The following is a 12,395-nucleotide window of genomic DNA, read 5'->3' as shown; positions in this document are numbered from 1 at the left end:
ACACCTGTAGGATGTCTACATCAATCTCAACATCATATGGAGTAAAAATACACCATATTAAGCACCTGCTTCATCAAAGGAGTTCACCAGTAACCATACTTATAACGAATTATACCCTGATAATTAAGAAAGCACTGGACAGTATCTCCGTGGATCAAAAGTGATCATAGGTCGCATGCAACTTGATCATGGAACCCTACAAAGCCACTGTCTATCGAACAAACACGGCTAACATGCAACAAACATGCCATGCAACAATGTGATCACATACCAAAGCCTAGGGCTCAATATAAATGGAGAACTCAATTTAACCATGTGATGTGCTACCCGTTCAAGGGTGTAGCAGTGCACCGGCATTGGTTCAATTTCAACTTTTTGTAGTTATGCTTGTTTAAAGACCGGCCCAAGGTGTTCTCTGTTCCTATAGTCAAAGTCAAGATCCCACAAACCTGTGGGTTTGAATGTTGATGAAGGTATGACGTGGAACCAGACAATCTCTTCCCCGTTGAAGAGTGCCAAACATGCCTAGATTGTGCTCAATATTGATGGTAAAGAAGGGGTACAAGGGATAGCGAGGGATAGGCACACCAGAGATATCACCGGATAGTAGTCACAAAGCTCATCTTGTCAAATGTAGACTTTCACAGGTGTTCTGTGCTCTCTCCCTAGTGTCTTTTTTGTACTAAACAGTTATGGTAAATACTTAACGTATCAATGGCACATCACCTTTATCTTGCTAGAGCCAAAGTAATTGTCATGAGACTGGTCCTGTTGCAAAGTTGTATGTGCTGTTGTTAAAGCTCTAAATTTTGAGGCTTAAAACAATTAAAGCTTCACTCAAGATTTGCAAGACAAAGCTCAAGATACTGTTGTTACAGCACAACGTACAAGGCAAGGCTGTTCAAGAATCCAACAGTACTTTCACAATCCAAACAAAAAATGTAACTCTCCCTAGCTAATAACTAACCTGAGACCTCCGAAGACAGCAGTCGAAGAGGAAAAAGAGTTTAAAGGATACGAGGAAGCGCTTGGCAGTGATGCTGCAGAAGAAGTCTCAAGATGCACCATGAGTAGAAAGCCTCTGAGAAGAGGAACTCTGCATCTGGAATGAGGATTGTCTCTGCTGAAAGGCAGGAACAGGGACAACAAAAGCAATGAGAAGTGTAATTCCAAAATATCAAAGATGTCAGGGCATGTCAGTCACCCATAGTAACGGAAGGACATGCTTGGTCTGTAGATGTGTGGGCATCTACTGATGGAGCTTTGGTTTTATGACAGAGAATCTTGATATAGATTATACCAAGTTACCAGTACAGCTTTATCACTGGCACTTGAGACTTTCCTACTGGAGATTTCCCTTTCTTTAATTTTTGGATTAAGGCAGTTCTATGTTACTGTAGTTAAGCCTTGATAAAGGCAAATCGGCGAAACACATGTCGGCTGACTTTTCCTTTTGTCAAGAAACTTTTGCGACATCTCAAGCTAAATCTCATCGGGCCATGAATTTAGAATCTTTCTTGGATCACTTCTTGTTTGTTATTTAAACAATGCGACAAGACAAGATAAATGTAAATTGATACTTGTATAGCGCACTACTCACCCGCAAGGGTCTCAAGGCGCTTGTACGAATACTGCTGTGGAACCCGTCCTGGCTTTCCCTGTGAGGCGTCCACTCCTGGGCACCCCCAGATAAATCTCATCAGGCCATGAATGTGAACTATTACTCGGATCACATGTTGTAATGTCTGAGATTGCATCCAACACCTTACATAATACTCTTTCTATGGATTCTGTCATTGCAAAAACGAACAGCAATATTGTTTTATTATAAATTTGTCTACGAACCTTGTCTTTCACATTTGGTAATAAAATAAGACCTCGGGGTTTAATTGTTCATTGTTTGATTTGCATGTATTTATTGTTACTCAACAGTGTGCTCCGGGCCAAATATACATTGTTTACATTGTTTCTGGTAGAGTTTTTCTTTCTTCCACTTGAAGGGCATGCCCATGGTAGCAAGATGCCTGTCTGATGTAGAACCCTTTAAATGTAGCATCATCTTGAATCTAACAACAGTATTTTATTACTTTGGTCACCAGCTACAATCAAGTAGATAGACCTTTAGTTTCGACTCAGGCTAGCCCTACAGACCAATATATTTCAATAAAGTGAAGCCCATTTGGCCCAACAAAAATGACAGAGTTTAGATTTGCAAACTATGAAGGTTTATTAAAGGAGTAGCAAAGTTACACATTTAACATCAAATTAGTCTTAAATCAGTGGGTAATACATGAATGCATTACTAAATATATTCCAAAGCCATACAAAATCATAAATGCAAAGGCAAAATATCATAAAGGTGTCTGAAAATATAAATCAGAACAGACTCAGTGTCGCACGAAGGGAATCCCCCACTCAGCTAAGCTAAGGAAGAAGTTGGGAAAAGTCAGGCAAAAGGTGTCAGCATGAATAGTTTCTAAAGGTAGTGTCTATGAATCAAATAGAGCAAATAGGGAAGGTGAGTGCCCAAGAATCAAACTCCTTATTATCCGCTAAGGGTGCAGAAAAGGCATCTACTAAAAGTCTACATTGCATTACTTAAAGAACCCATTTTCATAAACTCACTTGAGCTACACATGATTCCCATGAAGGGAATCAATCACGTTTAGTTTACAGGTTTCTGCACGATAGATCTATACAATAAATAGATTGAAAACTTTTAAGACTGCTTATTTTCGAATTTGCGATGACTTGTCCATATTTATTCCCTTTTCTAATTTGTATAAAAGAAGGCACTTATTACAAGTCACTTGGGGTCACACGTTGACTATACGAATGAATTTTGCACATCACCACTTCACCCATAAATTCGGCTTTTTTCTGTCTCTATGACCATTTAACATATCTCTTACCCATAGTCATTACTATGGTAATAATCAAGATTGTTCAAAGTCACATATAACATGGCATGCTTTGCTCACATTGGGTTGACATCACCAAGTCCCTACCTCAATGTGTTATAGAAAGAACATGTCTCCGAAAAATGTATCCTTATGTTTTTATCCAGCCCTGAAGATTCGCAGCTTGTTCCCTGCGATGAAACACGTGTTGGCTTACGAATTGGAACAATAAACTGAAGTACCCACACTAAGAACGAACTGTGTTTCTACTGATATTACCCACACTCAGGATTATGAACTCTTTCTCGAAGATGTATTACATGTTTGGATTTGTATAAAAACAATAACTGTCAATTGTGAAATACTTCTATAACAATCACTACCTGTCATCACATAAATGTCTAAGTGCAGGGGCAAAGCTGTTTTTCAATCACGTTTAGTACATTTCTGATAATGTGAGCTTCTTTATTTTCCCTGACTAACACACCATGGAGTTTCTGCTAACCGATTTTCAGCTCCATATCTCCAAGATGATACACTCGTTCCAGGATGTTCCAGGATGTTCTCATTCCCAGGTGTTTGCTCATTATTTCGCTCTATGAACTATACACAAAGATACACATTCTAATCAATAAATCTTTATTTCGGCACAATGGCCATAGAAGAACAGATTGAGAACACAACACATGAATATTAAAAATAAAACAATAAAAGCAATGGTACAAAAGATCAATTTCATAGAACAGTCAAGCTGATCATAACTTAGGCGCTTATTTACAAGTCCCTTGCGTCGCTGGTGCGTCACGTTGCGTGACGCAATGGCCGCGCGATCTGCTTTGTGATATTTACAAGCATGCGTAAAGTCACCCTGCATGGCTTTACGCGTGCTTGTAAATATCGGCCCTTTTCACGCAACACTTTGCGTGTAAGGGCGTGACATGGGTGTTGTTGTGGGTGTTCCCACACAACACCCATGCCTAGTGATGCATTTCTAGATGTACGAGCAATCGTAAACCTGGAGATGCGCCAGAGGGGAACATCCTTTACGACGCAACTATTACCCCGCACTACCATTACAGCGCGGGGATTACAACGAAAGTCGTTACATCGACTTTCGCTGGAGGGCGCTGTTGGATAGGGAATAGTTTAATTTTCTATCCAACACCTTCCCTACTATCCACGGGGACTGGAGTTGGAATAGAAAATTAAACTATTCCACTATCGGTCCCCTCCAACGCGAGTCGTTGTAACGACTTGCGTTGTAATCCCCGCATTGTAATGGCATGCGGGGTAAAAGCATGCGTTGTACTGACATACAACCGCGCCAGAATGCTACGCCACCCTAGGGGTGACGTAGCGAGGCTCGAAGAGCAAAAATAATTTCCTTTTTCTTCGTTTTTTCCTCTTTCAATGTGCGTGATGCATTCTACAGCACACATTGGAAGAGGAAATCACCTCAATTGATTGTTTTTGTGCAGGAAGGTGCACCTTCTTGCACAAAAACAATCTCCCCACTATGCAGGCATCCTTGCACCATGGTGCAAGGGTGCCTGCTCCTGCGCATGACAGCAGTTTGTTCACCAGTGCAGGGAAGAGCACAGAGATGTGACATATTGTTGTAAATATGCCGCATCCCTGTGCTTCTGAACTATCGCAGCGCATCGCAGCAAAATGACTTGCGGCACCGCGCTGCATTAATTTCTCATAAATAGGGCCCATAGTGCTTCACATACTTCAGTTCGTAAAAACTCTCAAGACAATCAAACTAAAGAACATTTCATACAAAGCTAAGTTAACATATTAAAAAACAGTATTAAGCTAAAAAAGACTGTTAAAAAGAGGCAAATCAAAGTAAAACTTAGACCATTAGCTTGAAAAATTGTCCTGTCCAAGCCTCCACATATACATAAAAAATCGAGAGACAGGAAACACAATGTATTGACTGGTATTGCTTCATAAAATTCTAAATGCAGTACTGACATTCCTAGTCCCACACATAAGAAATGTAACAAAATATACATCATTTAACATTTGCGGGTACAGCAGACTTTCTGCAGTAACAAGAAGAAGGAAAAATACATGACAAGAAAGGAATATGGCAACTGTATATCAGCCATTTTAAATTGAGGCCTACATTAGCTATGGTTAACTTTAACATGAACAGCACATGGTAAATACATTTAAAAATAATATGGGTGCGAAACCTTTACTTAAAAAAAATCCAGTTATAATTGAGAGAAACAGGCAGAGCCATCTACAATCATCATATCAAATCAACTATTAATGAAGAGTGCCAATAATAATTTTTGTACACCTACTAAACATCCCATAAACGTGCACATTTGTCTACCAAGTTATCTAGCTTCAGAAATGACTGGCCATGGCTGGCTGCTGCTGTGGAGGGATACAAAAACATGCTTGTGACCTTTTGGAGTGTAGAGTTAATTGGTAGGTGAATTAAGTATGACCTGTAAGAAAGGTGTTGACTGAGATGTGTGAGGATCAGAGATGTGCTTTATACGTAGTGGAGCATAAGTCGCTGTGCATAAGCATGAGATACTATGCGAATATGGTTACAGAGGCATCCATGCCTACCTAACATTGGGACAGTCATAGAGTGCATTGCTTGTATGGAGTGAAGGCCTCAGAGAATATGTCATATGGAGTACAACCAGAAACACAATGAGGATGTACTTTTAAACACACAGTATATGTGCCATACATGGTGCACCCAAGGAGGGAACTACTTAACCAGGTAAGAGATCGCCTGACTTATTTTTTATCTCAGGGGTAGATGCCTTTCTAAATAAGTCTTCAAAGGGGAGAACAGAGGGAACCACAGTCTAGACTTCACCCTCCTAACATTACTTAGCGAAAGCAAACACTGTGGAAAACCCTAGAGAACCAGACTTCTCAGTGCTGTCATTTCAATTGATGAACTTTACTGCTGTCCCTTGTGTTCCATATTGGGTGGAACTACTGCCATTGTCATGGTCCAATCAGTTTTGAGGACCAGGGACCCTTATCCATCAAGAGGGGGCACATCTCCTTGCTCGAGTGGGATTGTTCCAACACATGCACCCCAGGCTATGGAGAAGATTTTATGCCCTTAGTATCTATCCATGCTGAATGAGACCACACTGTTTTAAGGGGTCCTGTTGTTGTTTGGTGCATGGGAACAGAGAGAAAAGAGATGTTAGGGGTCACAAACATGACCACCTAGCTGGTATCTACAATTTTATTCTTTTCACTAGTTTGTAGGATTCAAATTATATTTACCGGGCAATAATCCAACCCTGCTATGCGGTCAACATGTGTCCACACTGAAATGCCCAAACATGGGTCCAGGTATTTTGTCAGAACCGACCTCCATCGGTCTATACTACATCTCTTTTCTACCTTTTGCTATGCATGTGTCCCTATGGTCAGTGTGCAAAGTTCAGGCATGGTTGTCTGAATTCTTGAGGTGGTAAAAATTTGAGGCAGGAGTTCAGATATAAGTCACCAATTCTCTGGAGTCAATGCAAGCCATGAAATGTTCCCCTAGGGAAAACGAAGATCAGCGCCAGAGAAGAGAAGAACACACTGGTCTCAGCTCAGCTCCCAAAGCCTCAGTGTGTACGTCTTCTCTTGGGCATCTTTGGAGATTCACTGCAGTTTTCATCACCCGGCCTCATAATGCCTGGTGTGACAGCATTATTGTAAACTATACATCAATGAGGGTAGCAGTGAATAGTTGAATCCCCGCTGAGGTGTTCTTGATAAATCACCAAATGAATTATGAAACACAATGTGGATTATTACTTCAGTGATGCCAAGCCAAAGAACATTCGGAGAGCTTCTCACACAATACTCCACAGAAGGGGCCGTTGACAAGTTCCAGGTCGGACCAGGAATCCTGCTCCAGGACTGGTGAGTATCAAAGAATCACAGCACGTCTCTCCAAACAAGCACTGGAAATGATGGTCAGGTAAAAGTCATCAGAAGCTTAAAAAGTGATAGGAACTGGAAAAAGGAAAACCCCAACCAACTGCAAGGGACACTAAACAGTAAGCAAAATGCGAATAGTAGCTTGAACCAACAACTATAGAAAATTGCGTAATCTCTTTCTTCCCGTTGGCTCTACTCAAACTGCCCTGGAAGTGTTTGACCATTTTTCTTGTTGGATATATTCAAACCAATCACTGATGCCTTGTCCCAGAAGGCCGACCCAAGCCTACAGTCCCTCTGCCACTAGAGACGAATCCTCCACACTTTGCACCCGACCTGTCGGGTCAAAGTGATGGTGTCTTTTTCTTCAGTCCTAATTAAATGGCATCAGGAAACTTTGGAACAGTGTGGTCTCTTTTACCCCACATCAATACTCGGGATTTTAGAACTTCCCATCGAAGGGTGAACCCGCTTGTATTCAATCCCACACAAGCAAAGAGGAGGATCTTTGATGAAGCCTACCACCTAGTAGTGAAAGAGAGCTCTACACCCTTAAACCTGATTAATCTGTGAGAATGACCATGGCACCATCTGATATGGATCATGAGAGGCAGCAATAGAATGCATCAATTGAAATCCAAGCAAAGAGAGGTCCCACAATCTCTATTTTCTAGTTTCCTCTGAGTATTTTTTGTTTAATTCATTCTCTGGTCTCCTAAACATGATAATCGACCTCCCCTCCAAAGAACAATGGGCACAGAGAGTGTCATGCCTTATACTAGTCAAGAGAGACTTACTGAGTCCCACAAATATGAACAGCAAATAAGCGTGACTCCACAATCACTTAAAAGGGCGCAAGATACCAATCAGTCGACAGAAAAGCATACGAAGAGGAAACAAATTCTAGTGGTGGGGTTTTTACAGCACAAACAAAGGGGCGTATTAACTATTTCAAGCAAATTAGTGCAGCAAGGGTACTTGCTGAACTGTGTTGCATGAAAGAGGGAGAGGGGAAATGCTCCTTATTTTACAAAGATATTGAGCATTTCTGCTATCTCCTTGCACTGGTGCACAATGTGATGCCTAGCACCAACGCAGGCACTCTTTTACCATAGTGCAAGGGTGCCTGTATTATGGACAAGATTGTTTTTATTCAGGAAGTGATACTTTCCTGCACAAAAGCAATCCAAAGAGGCCCTTTCCTCTTTCTATGTGAGATGCAGAATGGGAAATAGGAAATAACGAGGAGAAGAACGCCATCCTCTGGGAGGTGTACTGATCTGACGCAATCCCAGGTTTACAAACCTCTGTCAATCTAAACTGAGTCATATCTATAGGGGATGCCCAGGAGCGTCCATGCTCCACTCATGAAACACCTCCTAGCTCAAAATATAATGTAACCTAGCGCAAATCACTGCGTTGCATTAAATTCCTTTACGAAGTCAACCCCGGCGGTGTAAATCACCACTTGCGCAGGTTTTTAAATCTTACTGAAGCCTTTGCGTTGTCCTTGTGTTCGCTTGCACAACGCAAGGATAGGCTTTGTAAATGTGTGCCCAAATTGAACTCTCAATCATGTAAGTTTAAATCATTATTTCAGTCAATATATCAGGAAAATCTTAATATCAATACAAACGATATTAGTAACTGGTTTGAGGGTATCTCTCTTCCCTCTCTATCAAAAGAACAGAGCCAATTTTTAGAAGAGGAAATAAGTCTTGTCGAGGTAGAACAGGCCATTAAAGGTTCTAAAGGGGGAAAGGCGGCAGGAACTGATGGGTTACCGAGCGAGGTATACAAACATCTTATCTCAGAGATATCCCCAATTTTAACAGCTTTGTTTAATCAAATATTGAGGGAAGGGGTAGCACCGCCAGCCTCCTGGGATAAAGCCACTATAACGCTCATTCTAAAGCCAGGGAAGCCCCCTTCTGATTGTGGCTCATATCGGCCTATCTCCATCTTAAATGCCGACTACAAAATCTTTGCCACTATATTAGCCAAACGGCTTGGCCAGGTAGCCCCTAATATACTTCACTTGAACCAAAAAGGGTTTATAAAAGGGAGACAACTAAATGAGCTTACGTATGAGCTAATTGGATCTATTGATGTGGCGATAAAGGAGACTCTCCCCTTGTCTGTTCTGACGTTGGACGCCACCAAGGCCTTCGACAGGGTAAATTGGTTATACCTGTCGGAGGCCTTGAGGGGGTTCAACGTCGGTGAAAAATTTCGAAGGGCAATAGATCTGTTATATAGAAGTCCTTCAGCTTCAATTTTGATCAACGGGGACCTTACAGCGCCATTCGATATAACCAGAGGAACCCGGCAGGGTTGTCCCCTGTCTCCTCTCCTTTTTGATTTATACATAGAACCTTTTGCACAAACCCTAAGAGACAGTACACTTATTAAACCTTTTATTTTTGGTGAGTGGGAAAAAAAGGTGGCACTTTATGCCGATGACATAATGATTTTTACGTCAGACATTAATACAGCTTATCCAGAAGCAATAAATCTTGCTCTTAAATTTGGGAAAGTTTCTGGATACGAAGTCAACGCTTCTAAGACGGAATCCATGTCATGGAATGAAGTCTTGGATACGGATAACGGGACATCTAGACCTCAATTACGTTACTTAGGGGTAAATATAGTTAAAGACATTGATCGTATCGCTTCATTAAACTTTTCTACAATAGCAGCACAGTGTCGTAAAAATATGAGGGATTGGTCGCATCTTCCGCTTACTATTCTTGGTAAAGTTAATCTAGTAAAAATGTGTATCCTACCTAAGGTCTCCTTTTTATTTAATTCAATCCCACTTTTCTTTGATCCTAAATTAATTTCTAAACTACAAAGTGCGATTTCTACTTTCATTTGGAATAGTAAAAACCCAAGAATTTCCTGGAAGAAAATACGACGCCGCAGAGAGAAGGGAGGGCTAGCAGGACCGGATCTTCAGATCTACGCATGGGCTTTTCAACTTACACACGCTCGTATGTTACTAAAAGTGCCAGCAGCAACAGGGGTTGGCCAAATGTTCTCTATGTTATTGAACTCTGAGGGTATTGGACAGAGCAGTTTCTTGTTTAAATTTGGAGACCCAAAATTTTTTTTAAAAATAAAACTAAAGACCTTAAAGGGGATAGCTACTACATGGTACAGAATGAGGCAGGCAATTAAACTAGGTTATTATTCAGAGAGAACTCCAATATGGGATTTACCATCTCCCCCAGCCTGGGCAGAAGACACATTAACCCAACCACTAAGAGTAGCAGGCATTAATACCTGGGGTGATTTATTTAGGGACGGTATACTACTGCCTTGGGACTACTTAATAAATAAGGTGGGGCCAAATTTCTCCAGATTTAAATATATACAAATTTCAAGTTGGTCCCAAACATATAATACTCAGACATCTCGAAATAGCAGTTTACCTATAGGAGCCATCAGTGAATTAGTAACTTGTCTGCTAGACAGCCCCCTTGCTAAAAAAGAAGTTTCATTGTGGTACAAGAAGATAATGGAGGAAATAGATGGTAACTTTTGCCTCCCAGTGACATTATGGGCCGATGCATTGCCGGAAGTCGACTTGGAGGAGCTTTGGTTAGCTTCATGTGAAGCACTGTGGGACTTGGTGAAGCCAGCTTGGCTGCGTCGTAATCATATCTTCACTATTCATAGGGCTTATTATTCCCCTTTGAGACTATCAAAATTTTCATCGACAGGCCCGGTATCATGCCCAAGATGTCAGATGGTCGATGCATCTGATACTCATATGTTTTATGAATGCCCAGAAATCACATTATACTGGGAGTCAATAGGAAATGATCTATCTCTGGCTTTGGGTTATCATCTCTCTATAGATCTTGCTCTTGTCATTTTTGGCCTGAAGAACAAAGTACGGAACGCAGCTTCAAACCTCATTTTCTATTCCATCTTGGCAGCCCGGAGGGAAATCTGTAGGCATTGGAAAGAGGCCCAGCCTCCTACAATCCACGAGTGGCGAATCTCGGTGCTTCAGATCTCTAAACTAGATCTAGCTAGAGGTGGAAATGCAAGTCGAAGATCCTTTTGGTTACAGTTGGCACGGTCATGTTGAGCCTGGGGTTTTTTTTTTTTTCCCCAGGAGTCCTATGATTAATGCGAGCATTCCCGCCATTGGTTTCTTTTTTTTTTTTTTTTAAGGAACAAATGGGGCTACGGTGTCACGGGCACTATCTTCCAACGAACAGCCCTATGTGGGAATTTCCAGGCCTGTGTGTATGTACTGATGGGACTATTCACTCCCCCTCCAACTAGACTTCCCTCCCAGCTTACGCTGAGACAGTATTAAAGCACAGCCGGTTCTTCCCATCTCTGTGGCATATTCCTGGATTGGATAGATTGGAGCTATGCACGCAAATGAGGATTAAAAAAAAAAAAAAAAATAAAGAGGGAAAAAAAAAAAACATCATGTAAGTTTGAAACAATTCCATTACTCCGATGGCCTAAGAACGCACCTGGAAATACTGGAGTAAACTAATATAGGCACATCACAACCACTCAGTAATAAGGGTAGCTTCTCAACAACAAGGCTGGATTTCACAATAGCCATGGGAGATCTGCTAAGCAGGGCATGAGCACACAGGATTCTACAGTAGTGAGAGGAAACTCTGAAGAAGCTAGACTATGAAAAAGCTAGGTCTCTCCCGAAAAATAAGGGCCAATACATGGACAGATATTGCCCTATATAGAAGAAGGCCCTTGTATTTAATGGGTAAGTGGAGGGGGTTCCTATGAAAATCAATGTGATCAGTGCATTTGGATCAATCCCATTGGGATATTAGACATGTAAGCTTAACACTATTTATTGTGCAGGAGTTGATACAAAGTATCCCGAATAGCACTAATCAAACTAAATAAGTGAGGTTTCGAAATGAGAATCAGTAGTCTAAAAGTGGGCACAAGATGAAAGGCTAAGGGAAGATGTCTTAATTACAAAGCGAAGAGGTCCACGGATAAGTCACATTTGGACACATTATTGGTGCTGTTGACCCATAAATCTGATGACAACCCCGATAATTTGACGATACCAAATACAGTAGCGGCTGCTACCGATCGGGAATGGTGAGGCATGGGCAGAAGGTGGGGGTGAGGGAATGAAATGAAAAAAAAAACACCCGGGCCGGCCGCCGACTCTCCTACGTCCACTTCTTCCTGTCTCGGCCGGCAGCAGGAAGCACCGGGGCTCCCGGGCTCCCAGGCTCACCATAACCAATCACAACACTGCAATGCAGGGTAGTGATTGGTCTGAGTGCCGTGGTTCGGCGCTCAGACAGGGGACTAGGAGGCTTTGCATGTTCCTCCCCAGGCTGTATAAAGCAAGCATGGTGGGGAAGATGCAAAGTGCCTGAGAGGGCCGGCCAAGCAGTGATGCGCGCTTAAAGAGTGCAAACCACTCCTCCCCCTGCTCTGCCCAGCCCCGCCCCGCCAGAGAGCCACTAACTTCAATATGAAAATAAAATGATAACGATACGTTATTATAATTTTATTTTTCTGTTTGAGCTGTGGGGGGCGCTCCTCTGC

The sequence above is a fragment of the Lissotriton vulgaris genome, chromosome 9 (assembly GCF_964263255.1).
Source record: "Lissotriton vulgaris chromosome 9, aLisVul1.2, whole genome shotgun sequence".
Taxonomy (NCBI): domain Eukaryota; kingdom Metazoa; phylum Chordata; class Amphibia; order Caudata; family Salamandridae; genus Lissotriton; species Lissotriton vulgaris.
The sequence above is the reverse complement of the archived record's forward strand: the minus strand, read 5'-3'. Positions refer to the sequence as shown.